Below are 13,219 nucleotides of genomic sequence, written 5' to 3'. Positions count from 1 at the left end.
TTTCTTTCTTTCTTTCTTTCTTTCTTTCTTTCTTTCTTTCTTTCTTTTGTATGTATGTATGTATGTATGTATGTATGTATGTATTTATTATCATGGAATCCCAAAATGTCAGAGCTGGAAGGGGCTTTGGGAACCACCTAGTCTGGTCCCTTTCTTTGCAGGGCAGGAAACTTGGGCCCAGGAAGGGAAAGTTAGCAGAGGTTTTCCCCATAGCAGCAAAGCAACAACGGCCTCGGGGCCCGTGGGCTGGGAAGTGCTATTGACCTTGCTGCTCCTGGCTAGGCTTCCTGAGGATTCTCCTGACCAGCTCACTCTCAGAGGATGAACTGAGGCCCGAAGGTGGGTGACAGGTGGCAGAGGGCCCATTCAGTTCTAGCTCCTGTGACAGTGTTTTCCGTGCAGCACTGTGATCTCAGCTAAAAGGTCTTCTTGCCCAAGCCTCATTTCCCTGCCCAGACTCTCAGCTCTGTGCGTCATGATGCTTCTGATGCTTCCCGAATTCTCTTGGCTTCAGATCTTAGGCTGTCCAAGAATACATCCTCTAGGATCTACTCCAGGATCCTGCTGTCTACCTTGGGCTGAGGGCTCTGTGCTCCTGCCCCTCTCAATTCCTGGGACCACACCCTCCCCTCCCACCACCCCACTTACTCTGCTTGTCTGAGCCACTGCTCAAACTCCGCCAGAGCTCCCGATTGACTTGGATTTGGCATTTGGTGAATGTTTCTCTCAATTTTGGGGGAGGGAGCTTCAAGCTTTAAAAAGTAGGAAGAAGGGGAGGCTATTCATCTCTGGGGGAAAGCCAGCTGCCAGATGAGGATGGCACTTCAACCCACCTGACTGGCCCCTGAGCCTAAACCCTGAGCCCAAGGGAAAACAATGGCAATTCTTGCTGCTGGAATGTTCCATTTGCTGCTGGAGAGACTGCCTGGCTCCTGATTGGGAGGAGTCCGTGGGTTACTGTCCTTAGCACTCAGCTATTGGCACCAGACCCCAGCCAAGTATGGAGATGTCTCTCTAGGAGCAGGCTAGTCAGATACCCTGATGCTCAGCTTCTCCCCACCCCTGCAATTCAGGGGTGGCAGGCCCGCCAAAGACCTCCAGAGACCACCCAGCTCCAGGGATTGGGGCCAGTCCAGAATCACAGAGTTGGGGAGGTTTTAGGAGTCATCAATTCCTTCCTTCATGTCTAGGATAAGGCAGGGAGGAGAGGTCACACCCAAGTTCTGCAGTTGGTTGGTGACATAGCCAGAGCACAAATGAGGGCCCCTGCTTTCCAGGATATAAGGGGTCGTTGCCATCACCACCTCCATGGCTTTCCCAACGTCTCTGTGATGTCAAGGAGATCATTTCATTTTCCCAGGTGTGGGGAATCCTGTCCAGTGCTCCAAGACCAGACTTCTCAGCCCTACTTGGGTTGCAGTATTGCGTGGGGGTGGGGGTGCTGCAGGTTTGGACTGTCCTTGACCTGGGCTCCAGACTAGCACTGCCACCACCTTTCTGGGTTTCTGGCTTCTGTCTCTTTCTGTATTTCAGAATCTCGGCTACCACAAGGGCATGAATAAGAGGCGGACAGGTAGTCTGTGGTGGCTGGAAATTACCAAATTCTTTCAGTTATGAAAAGGAAAGCTGTATTTTGCACGCCTATAAAGTTGCTTGGGGATGAAGAAGGGAAGGGGGTGGTTTGGAGAGGAAAAGGGCCTGCCTCCAGATGCTCATGATTCGTCTGGTTCTGTTTGCCTTCTGTTCCTTTCAGCATTATGCTTCCACGATTCTAAAATGAAACCTCCCGTTTCTAGCGGAGGAGCTGACTTAGTGACCCCAAACAAAAAACAAATAGTAGAAGCTGTTTGACTCTGCATTTGCACATTCCCCAGTCCAAGCTGAGGCTGGAAGAAAGTGGCCGGAATCCACAACCCACTTGGGTTTGTTCAACTGAAGGGGCCCACCTGCCCGCAGGCCTCCCTCGGGGCCTGGTCAGCCAGCCCCTGGAGAGTCGCATGTAATTTTAAAACATTGCAACAGGAACAAAGCTAAAGCTAAATAAGCCAAGGGAGCCAGGCAGGACACAGCTTCTCTCCTAGCGCAAGAATCTGATTGCCTGCCCCTGGCTTTGTCCTCACACGGTGAACAGCTGCCCCTGAAAACATTCTCCCACCTCCAGGATATCCTTAAATGATGACGGGAACAGTTCACGTGATCCTGCTAACAAGGGCTTCTGGATTGATGGGATGAGGGCAGAGCCAGACCTTTTCCTTCTGGAAGAGCCCTTGTCCTAACATTGGCTCTGGGCTTCCTGTGATGCCCGTTCATAAATGATTCAGGCCCCACTTTTTGCAGGGCATTAAAGCTCTCTCTCTCCTCTCTTCACTAGGGAGCAAAAACTGTGGCCCGATGCTGGAATTTAATACCCAGTAAAGCTTTCAGGTTCAAGAATAATAAGCCAGCACCATAAACAGCACACAAATCCCACAGCCAGCCAGCCATAGTTGCTGGCTTGGCTGGGGCCCGAGGGAGGTGGAGGAGAGGAGAGAAAGTGGGGCTCTGGACCTGTTTGGGGGTTTCTTGCTCTTTTCAGGGGTGCAGTGTGTGTGTGGGGGGGTGGCCTTGCCAGGCTCCTGGGAAGCAACTTTCTTAGTTCCCAGAGAGTCTAGGAACAGCTGATTTGATCACTTCTCAGCAAGGCCAGATACCTCCCCAGGGCTGGTGGCCACAAGGCCAGGCCACAGAGGAGTTTGTTATTATTCCACGGACCCCAGTTTGAGAAGGAAGCAGCGTGGGTGCTTCTGGGCCTGGATGAACACTCCCACGGCCCACAAGGAGACCAGAATCCCGTTTCCCTGGCTCCCGTGAGTCCGTAGTGTCTGCTCATTGCACGGTCTCTACAGTCTTGGCCATCCCTCTCGGCCCAGCCTGGGCCCTGCACAGTCTTTCTGCGGCCCTCCAGCCCAGTTTTCTGAAGTGCAGTCATAGTAAATTTCTATAACCAGTAATAATAATGGTGAGGAGGAAGTGCCAGCAACCGTGGTAAGAGCCACCGTTCACGAAGCGCGTACTTTGGGCCAGTGCACTCTCTCCTGAATGCTCTTATGCATGAACTCAGTCTATCCTCACAGTGAACAGCCTTATGAGGTAGGTCCTAGCAGATTAGGACCTCTACCGAGGAAGTGGAGGCACTGTTCATTTTGGTTATGTCGCGCATGGTAGTCTTTCTTACACTGAGCTCTCTCTGAGGGAATGGGTGTGTTACAGGTGCAGACAGTGAGTATTCAAGGCCCTTGCATTCAAGGCTCTGCTAGGCAAGGGCTGACTAACCCTCCCCGCAGCAACGGGAGGTGGTCAGTGCTTCACCATTTTTCAGTTGAGTTCAGAGAGGTTAAGTAACTTGCTGAGCGATCTCGCGCCACACGGCTTATGAGTGCCACAGCTGGATGTAAAATACGGGTGTCCCATATCTTCTATAATCTGGTGGTTGAGCGCATAGTCCTGCCCCCACTTGCCAAGTGGGAGACCCAGGCCTTACCCTTCCTGCACGTCAGTCTAATTACCTGAGAAAAGGTGGGTGAAGTTACCTGCTTCTAAAGTTGTGGTAAAGATTGAATGAGATGGGTACACGTTAGGAGCTTAGGGCAGGGTCCTTGGCACACAGCAAGCACCCAATAGGTATTGGTTTTTATTATCACGGCTCGGTGCAATGCAAGGCAGCAAATTTTTAATGAGCACTTCTGATGTGACTCTGGACCAGACACTGTTATCAGGTGCTGCCCTGTGTTACTCCTCTTCTGCAGTCTCCACGGCACCTTGAAAAGGTATTAAACGTGGAGTAGCTGATCAGCTGATTTCTGCAATGTAGGCTGGGAGTGCGGTCCCCAAAGAGCTCTCTTCTGCCTGTCATTGTGAATGTCTCCATCTGTCAGTCTGTCTCTTCCTCTCTGCTGCACCTGATTTTGGAAGAACCAATGGCTGCATGATGGGTGTGCTGCAGGTTCTACATTAACTTTGGCCTGATTAGGTTACTTCCACCTTTTGTTGGCTTAGAGGATATCTCAGGTCCCTTGCATGTTTTGATTCCTAGTGAAGATGAGTGGCACGGGAAGAGAGACCTTGCAATGCTTCTGAACTTCCAGCACTTGGGTCTCAAATTTGGAACTTGGCTTCTATGTCACATCGCTTTCAGTCACGAAGTGGAATAAGTGGATGTAAGAAACGATCCGTCGTGTGGGTCATCTCTGGATTCCTAACCATGGCTGTGCCCATGTCGGCTGCACTCAGCATGCCTCCTTTCTTTTTGTAACCCCAGCCCGAGTCAAAGAAGGATTCTGTGAGTATGTCCACGTGTGTGAAGTAGCTACTTGGGGAAAAGTTTTGTTTCTAATGTTGGGCTTTAACAACTAGGAGGGAAAGGATTATTAGTTTGTTCAGAGCTTCTTATTTAAACTTTGCTAAAGTTGGCTAAATTTAGTAATTTGTTGGGCTGCTTCCTGGGACCCTGCTGTGTGTGTGTATCCGGTGGTGGTGGTGGAGGGAGCAGGCAGACCATACGCTTCGTCAGGTGAATGGAGAAGTGTAGCCTGGCTCAGTCCTGGAAGTTGGGTAGAAAAATCAGGGCTGAAAAGGACATTGCTGAGGTGTCCTTTAGAAGACAGGTCATCTCTCTGTCTTGTGAAGGCATTCCAGGTGTTTCTTGGAAACTTGGGATAAACCGTATGACTTAATTTCTCCTCCAGCTCCCTTGGGAGTTACTGATTTTCAGTTCTCTTGGGGACACTTCTTACAGAGAAAAGATATGTTCTTACTCTTTGAATCAGCTGCTACTAAATCCTAGGTTGAAAAGGAAGTAGATGTACCTGGCCAAGAATCAGAGAAGAATGTAGGAGGAGAAAGGGAGGGGGGACCGTCTTCTTACTTCTCTCCGAGGGGAGGAGCAGTCCAGGGGCAGCTGGACCCTTTTCTGTCCTCAGCCTGGATTTGCACTCCTGTATACCCTAAAGAGTGCATTGAAAGGGAATGCTTTTAAGTGTTGTCTTGTACTTGCTATAAATGTGATAATGAGCTGACAGGGCAAAGTCTCATAGCAGAAGTCTGTGTGAGGGAACGCTCTGATTGGGATCCTGATGTTCTCCTGTCAGATGCCTGGAGTCCACCTTGTCTCAGCAGGGCCTGGGCTATGAAGCTTCTTTTTCCTTTGTAGGGATTCTAAGGCTGCAGGAGGAAGTTAGATGGAAGATGGCAAAATCTGAGAGGTTTGCGACCAGGCAAAGGGAGCCTGGCCTGGAGCATCTGAAGCAGCAGACCTAGGGGGCACCTTCTGGGCCAACCAAATGGACAGCCAGCTCCAAGGCTAGGCTCCAGCACCCACCTTCTCTGGGAAACCTTCTAGAAGCCCTCAGCCTTGCTTCCCCCCCAGCTCCCCATGCCACCCCCATACATTGGTACATCCCCCAATCTCAGCCCTTACCCTAGTGTATGGAAATGTCTTGCTGACAGTTTGTCTCCCTATCTAGATGGAAGGATCTTTGAGGGACCGTGTCTCCCTTCTGTACTTCTGTGCCTGGCAGGTCTCAGGGGTGCAGTGAATGTTGCTTTAGTTAATCAAACAGAAAGCACCGACACATAGGGACACAGAGGGGCTGCTACTTCCCTCCCTTCTGCACATTGTCATAGTTGGCTTTGGACTCTGAGAATGAAGAAGATTGCTCACTTTGAAGATGGAAACCTTTCCAGGCCCTGCCAGCATCCACCCATCCTTCCCAGCACCCTCAGGCTCATGGCCTGTGCTCAGGGACCGGGGGCTTGCACGGTAGGCCTCACTGAGCTGAGCATACCTCCCATTCCATGTATACCTTCTAAAGCTGAGAGAGACAGGTAGGGGGATCATCCCGTCCGGGGTGCTGCCTGCACAACCCGTTCCCCTCCACTAGTATGCATCTCTGAGAGTTGGCTGTGGAGCCCCATTCTTCAGCATGCCCTCGTCTTATAAACCCCAGCTCAGAAGGGGTGAGGCAGAGCCACTCGGCTAGGAAATTATCCTTGCCTCCTGCCAAGGAAGGAAGGTGGGAGCAGGAGCTCTTCCTTGGGGGTGAATTATTTAATCACTTGCCTTTCCCCTTGAATCAATGCAACTAATGAACATCTTTGGCCTTTTCCTCCTTTCCCTCTGCCCTCCCCCTCTCCCATCAGCCTCTTATTCACATTCATTTCCTCTTCTTGCTTTTGCCTGCATCCTCCATGACTTTACCTAGGGAAGGCTGGTGCACATGGCAAGCCAGCGCGTCTTTTCCTCTGGTCCTCGTCTGTTCCCCACCCTAGCCTCTCCGCACTCCGGGGCACCGGCAGCCTGGACCAATCCCAGCTTCTGAGGACTGGAAATGCCGGTATCTGCGGGCGTTGCCTGAAGGAAAGGCCCCTCAGCTGTCTCTGAGAGGGAGCAGTCAGAACAAGGAGGTGGCGCTAGGCGGAGGGAGAGGGGAACAGCAGAGTCATTTGTCATGACTAAATGGAAATTTATTGCTATAATCCCAGGGCTAGAGAGAAGCTTCAGCAAGGCTGGCAAAGGGAACGGGAACTTTAACAATTGCTAGAAAACCCAGCTTCATCCTCCAATCAGTCTCTCGGGTAGTGGTTCTTATTGGCATGGTATGGTGGCACGGAGCCCCCGGCAGAGCCTGGGGACCCTGAGGCCACGTGGCACGAAGAACCGGGCTGCCCACCTCTTTGACAGCCCTGCGGGTTTCTGCTCTGGGCAGTTGCTGGCCAGGAGTCAAAGTGTGAGTTCTTCTGCCGGCCTCCTTCCCTTTCTGTCAGGCTGGGGCATACACTCCCTGGACACTGTGCGGAGACTTGAGGAACACTCCATCTCCACAAACCTGGTTTCCCAATTGCCCAGCCCTTCCTTCGGCACTTGCGCGCGATGCAAGAGGATGGCGTGTCTTCACCCCTCAGCCTGCTTGTAACCTGGGAGAGCAGAGCAGCACAGTGACGGGGGGGGGGGGGGGGGGGTGGAGAAAACACAGGGGCTTTTCGTGGAGGATGCACAAACAGGGGCGTGGAGAAGAGAGAGCTCCAGGTGAGCTAGCAGTCAGTCGACTCCTGTTCCTTAACCGTGTACAGCAATTTACAAAGGGCTCTTGTACAAGAACTCATCTGATTTTGGCGTTTTAGTTCTTCTGCCAACATTTCTGTTGCTGTGATCATTTCACCATTTTAAAGATTTATTTTTTTGGTGTTTATTTATTTATTTTGAGAGACAGAGAGTGCAAACATGAGTGTGGAAGAGTCAGAGAGAGAGAGAGAGGGATAGAGAGAATCCCAAGCAGGCGCTGCATTCATTGTCAGTGCAGGAGCCCGATGTGGGGCTCGATCTCACAAACTGCGACATCATGACCTGAGCTGAAATCGAGAGTCAGATGCTCAACCACCTGAGCCACCCAGGTGCCCCTCATTTCACCATTTTAAAGGCTGAGAAACCTTAACCAAGGTTGAGAAACTTTATGCCATAAGTTGATCTGAACACAGTGTTCTAACTTTGGGATCTCTGTTCCTCTCATTACACTCTTGTCAAGAATTTAAAATATGGGAGACGAGGCTCAAGGTAAGTAGGATTTAGCTTAGTGGAGAGTAAAAGAAATGAAAATTCAAGGAGGAGAAAGAGTGCCAGCAGGATGTACACTTGGCACATGGCAGAGGCTTAAGAGTGTTACATGAATGAATAAATATACAAATGAATTCCAGAATGCCCCACAACCTGGAACAGTGAGGAGATGGGAGGGGGGGGTGCAGTAGAGTCATTTGTCATGGCTACCTAGAAATCTATTGCCACCATGCCAGGACCAGAGAAAGGCTTCGCTAATGTGTGATACATGGGCTACAGAACAGTGAGGGAGAAGGGTGAATGAGTTAGGGGGTGGCTAGATTATGGAGGCCTCGGGATATAGGCAGAGGAGTTTGGGTTGATGTGAGAGGCCCAGAGAAAGCCACTGAGGGTCTGGAACAAGGGCATCTTCTCTGAAGGCAGGAGAGTGGTGCCTGTCTCTGTGTATTCCATGCCTAGCAACGTGGCCTATGCAAGGGTGCAGCAGCACGGAGGGCAGGGTACCGCACTGATTCAGAAGATGACGGTTTGGGGCCTAGATCTGTAGCTTCTGGACCTCGGGCAATTCTTTTTTTTTTTTTTTTTTTAAATTTTTTTTTTTTTCAACGTTTATTTATTTTTGGGACAGAGAGAGACAGAGCATGAACGGGGGAGGGGCAGAGAGAGAGGGAGACACAGAATCGGAAACAGGCTCCAGGCTCCGAGCCATCAGCCCAGAGCCTGACGCGGGGCTCGAACTCACGGACTGCGAGATCGTGACCTGGCTGAAGTCGACGCTCAACCGACTGCGCCACCCAGGCGCCCCGAGGACCTCGGGCAATTCTAATAACCTCTCCAAACTTCAGCTTCCCTACTCCTTCAGAGCTCAGCTGAGATGTTACTTCCCTGACACTCTGATTAAGCTAGGCCCTCTGTCATGTATTTTCATGGCACCCTCTATTTGTCCCTCATGGCACTTGTCACAGTTGTAATTAGTTGTCTAATATCTGTGGGTCTGGGAGGACAGGGGCTGTACCTGTCATGTTTGGTGTTGAATCCCTAGCTCCGAGCATGGAGCTGGGCATGGTTCTTAAGAAATATTGGCTTCATGAATGAATGGATTTGTCAAATGGGCATAGTAATATTAACTCACAGAGCAATCAGGGGGGTGAGAGGTCGTCTCGTAAATTCTTTGCAAAGCAGTAGATAAATGGGAGAAATTATTGTCATTGGGACCCGGATAAAGACCATGCTGAGAGTCAGGGTGGGGGGGGTGGTGCAGGGACAAGCTCTGTTCTCAGTCATCCAGGGTGATGTGAGGGGGACGAGGATTGAGGATGTCAGGGATATATGGAAGAAAGACAAAGCACAGTGCTCAGCTCTCCACATATAGAATGGAGAGAAAACAATTCTTACAGTTTCCAGCCAGAAAGATTGAGGGAATGAAAAGTGTCCTCGGGGGCAACGGCGAGAAGGGCCAGGAGAGCCCCCTTTCTCCAGGACTCTGTTGGCCTCCCACACCCCCTCTCCAGAGTTTTGTCTCTTTGCTCCTCTCTGTCTCCCCCTCCTGCACTGTCTCTGGTTTTTTACAGTTCTTGGCTTGGGTGTTTCATTGTCTTGCTTTTACATTTTTAGTCTTTGACCCCTCCCTGCCTCTGACCCACCCTGCCCCTTCCATTCCCGCCTAACTTTTCTTCCTCTGCTTCTTTCCTCTGTCTTTAGATCCCTTTGACCCTCCCGGTCCTCACTTCCTCTCTCTACTTCGTGCTTTCCTCTTTGGATGTTTCTCTCTTCTCACCACCCTGTCCTGCCAGCTGTCTCCTGCTGCAGGTTTCCTGGAGGCTTACTGGGACCTGCAGGTGGGTCAACATCAATGCTGCAGATTTCTCCCAGCTCTTCTCTCAACCCTAACACCTGTCCCCTGATTCAGTCTGCCCTCAGTTCTTCCTGCCTGAATTCAGAGACCAAGCAGACCCTCGCTGATTAGAGAAGGACCCTCTCCCCCTGTGGGATGCAGACCCAGGACTGACAGTTTTTCAGCCTCTTTTATATCCCTTTCTGTATTTTCCTTTGTTCAATTGGAGCAAGCCTGAGGATTTCCCTCCCCTGGGATTTGGCCCCCACTTCCCCACCTACAATGCCCTGTGTCCCCTTAGCTGCTCTGCCTGGCTCTGGCCTCCCTCCCTTCTCCTAACCTGATAATGAGGCAAATAGCTCACTGTCTCTTTGTGCCTTAGTTTAATGCCCTGTACATTTGTCTTCAAATCAGAATGCCTGTCTAGAAAACTATCAGGGGACATGGACCCAGCTGGTGTCACTATCTTTCAGTCTAGCCCAGTGTTATACAAGAGTAGGCTCTTCATAAACACTTTTTGATACTAATGTTCCTGATGTTGCTGATGAAGGTGGTGATAAGTGAGATGAGTCCTGGCAATGTTTCTGGAACCATGCCTGGCACATAATAGGTATTCAATAACCATTAGTAGACTCTTAATCTGAATGATAACGTTAATTGCTTTTCCAGACTCCTTTTTTGAATGCAAAAAATAGAGGCAGACTCAGAGGAGTTTAAGGTAGAAGGAGACTCATGGGGTGTAGATGAGCCTAGACCCAAGGGCGAGACATACATCTAGGCTGCATTGGAGTTGGGAGGAAGGAACTAGAAAGTTGTCAAGGTTGTCTAGCTATGTGGTCTTGTCTCTCTCCCTGTGGGACTACTTTGTTCTTCTCTTCCTGTGAGATAAGTTTGCTCTTCTGTGCACATGGCAGGATATGGCCATCCTGTCCTGGTGTTCATCATCTCTCTAAGCTCCATAGCCACCACCTGTGTTCGAGTTCTTCATGCCCATATTTGTAGAAGAGAGATGTGATTGGCCCCGCTGAGATTAAGCCCTTCTGGCCCCTTACCTGTGGATGGGAGCAGGATCATGTTCCACAAATAGGCACAGAACTGCTGCTTCCAGAGTGATAGAAGCGATTCTTAAAAGGATGGTATATGGTGGTGGTGGTGGTGGGGACAGGGCAGATATACAACAGGAAGTGCCTCTTAAATGAAACAGACTAGAAAGAATGAAGTCCGTCAGATCTGAGAGACCCATGTCGGTCAACCTGCCTTCACAGCCCATTACCTTGGACTTGTGCAGCTCAGTTGGGGGCCACTCCAGGAAGCTGGGCTCCCAAATCAGTGCTGGACTCAGCTCATCCGGTGTGAGGAAGGCAGCACCAGAGAACACCTGGATGTTTCACCCTGGCAGGACCTTTAGGTCCAGGTCCGCTCTGTCTGCCCTCCACTCATTTCCCGTCTGCTCCCAGGAAGGGAGATTTATAAAGCCAGCCAAGCCTGAGTGGCAGCCCCTTCACAGAAGCTGATTATATAGGCAAAAGTTCTTCAGCTCCTGGAGAAGATAAAGAGAAGCCTCTTCCCACAGTGGCTGCAGCGATGGATGGGTTTGCCCTTCTGCAAATGATTACTTTGGTTCAGATAAGGAGCCCAAGTGGCTGGCAAACCAGCAGATTCCTATAATCTCTTTCCTAAGATTTGAGCTTAAACAACCTCAGTCGCCCTCCCCATCACCCCCCACCTCTTGCAATATCTACTTTGTGATCTCCTCTGAGAAGAAACAAATGTCTGGGCTTCTTGGAAGGTGCTCGTGCTCTGGAAGCAGTGGATGCTGGGAAAAAGCGAAGTCCACCTAGGAATGGAGTACTGTGGTTAAGAATTCAGGCCTGGAGTACACAGAATAAGGTTTACATCCTGGTGGATTACTCAATAAAGTATTTTTATGATTATTTTTAAAATTAATTTTTCATGAGCAACCTAAGAGCTGTGTGGATTTCTTTACATTTATTTTATGGCCTGGTTTTGTTTTTCTTTTGCATTATATTTTGAGGGACCATCATAATCTTTTTAGTGCCTTGGAGGTTTAAATTCTGGATCCTTTATTTATTAAATGTTACCTGGGTCAAATAAGTAAGATGGACTAATTATATGCCAATCTCATGGGGTTATTCTAGGATAAAATAGGATAATCATATGAGCCCCTAGCCCAGCTCCTAGCACATAATGAGCACCATCTAAATTATAGCTATTATGTGGTGTGTGTGTGTGTATGTGTAATATCACTCAGCCATTAAAAAAGAATGAAATCTTGTCATTTATAATGACATGGATGGAGCTAGAGAGTATAATGCTAAGCGAAATAAGTCAAAGACAAATATCATATGATTTCACACATATGTGCAATTTAAGAAACAAAACAAACAAGCAAAGGGAAAGAAGATATAAACAAAGAAACAGACTCTGAACTATAGAGAACAAACAGGTGGTTACCAGAGGGGAGGAGGTGGGGGGATGGGTTAAATATGTGATGGGGATTGAGGAGGGCACTTGTGATAAGAACCAGGTGTTGTATGGAAGTGGTGAATCATTATATTGTGCACTTGAAACTAGTGTTGCACCATATATTAACTAACTGGAATTTAAATAAAACTCAAAAACAATAAACGTAAATTGTAATTATTGTTGTTTTATAAGGTGACCATTAACTCTCAGAAGAGAGATGCTTTTAAAAAAATGGGCCCAGGGGCATCTGGGTGGCTCAGTCTTTTGACCATCTGACTCTTGATTTCGGCTCAGGTCATGATCCCAGAGTCATGGGATCGCATCCCAAGTCTGGCTCCGTGTTGAGCATGGAGCCTGCTTGAGATTCTCTGTCTCTGTCTCTTTTCCCCTTCCCTGCTTCCCTACTCCCATGGTCTCTCTCTCTAAAATAAATTAAAATAAAAAAAATATATGTATATATGGGCATGAAGTTGGCAGACAGCTACATCCTGATGAGAATTATTCTGTGTGACCAGTGAGGCCCGTGCCCCAGTCTCATCCTAAAGAATTGTCACTTGGTGAGAAGAACCTGAGATTTGGGGTGGGGTCAGGGTGGGGCAGCAGAAGCAGGAAGGGGATGGGCCATCCTCCTTTTTATTTTATTTCTTTTTATTTATTATACATCCTGCCGAAGCATTTTCCCAATACTTCAAAATCTAGAAAAGTATGCTAAAAATCAAGTGCTAACCTCTTATATCCCCCTTGGATTGAACCTTTCCTATTCAATTTCTCTTGTCGTTTTCGGATTCAGATGGTGGATGTCATTGTATCCATTCCCCTGTGGTCCTCTGGCCCTGGCCTGAGATTTAGGAATCTCTTTCTTGGAGTTGGAATTTCCTCCCTCATTCATCATCATTTGGTTCTTGTTTTACACTGTCAAGGAAGTTATTTTTCAAATCTCCCCTAAGGACGTGGCTTCTTTCTGAGTCTCCCGAGATTATGGGGTATTAGGAAACGCTCCAGATTCTTTGCTACCTCTTGGTAAGAGAATTGTTTGGTTGATTCATTCATCCATCTACTCATTCATTCAACTATTCTTGAGCATTTAAATGACTGGGCTCTGTGTTCAGCAATGGGCATCTTGGCTTTTGCAAGACTCTTAATCTGCCCTGACCCATTGAGCTGCCAGGGAAGGACGTCTACTACTGAAATCTTTCCTCCCCAGGTGGTAAGGGATGGGTTCCCACACCTCATATTCATTCTTGTTCCTAAACCCACTGGCTGATTCTCTAATTGAATAGTTTGCACACAGAGTAAATTTTCTTAATATT

General features: G+C 48.9%; 1 long non-coding RNA gene across 4 annotated transcripts in view; it reads left to right on the top strand.

Annotated features, from left to right (window-relative positions):
- LOC121027692 (uncharacterized) overlaps positions 1–13,219 on the top strand; it is a 145,727-nt gene that overhangs the window by 116,873 nt on the left and 15,635 nt on the right. The gene's annotated exons all lie outside the window — the stretch shown is intronic.

This window comes from Herpailurus yagouaroundi, unplaced genomic scaffold (genome assembly GCF_014898765.1).
Source record: "Herpailurus yagouaroundi ecotype Mexico unplaced genomic scaffold, PumYag 77, whole genome shotgun sequence".
Lineage (NCBI taxonomy): Eukaryota > Metazoa > Chordata > Mammalia > Carnivora > Felidae > Herpailurus > Herpailurus yagouaroundi.
Note: the sequence above shows the minus strand (reverse complement) of the source record. Positions and strands in the feature narration are given on the sequence as shown.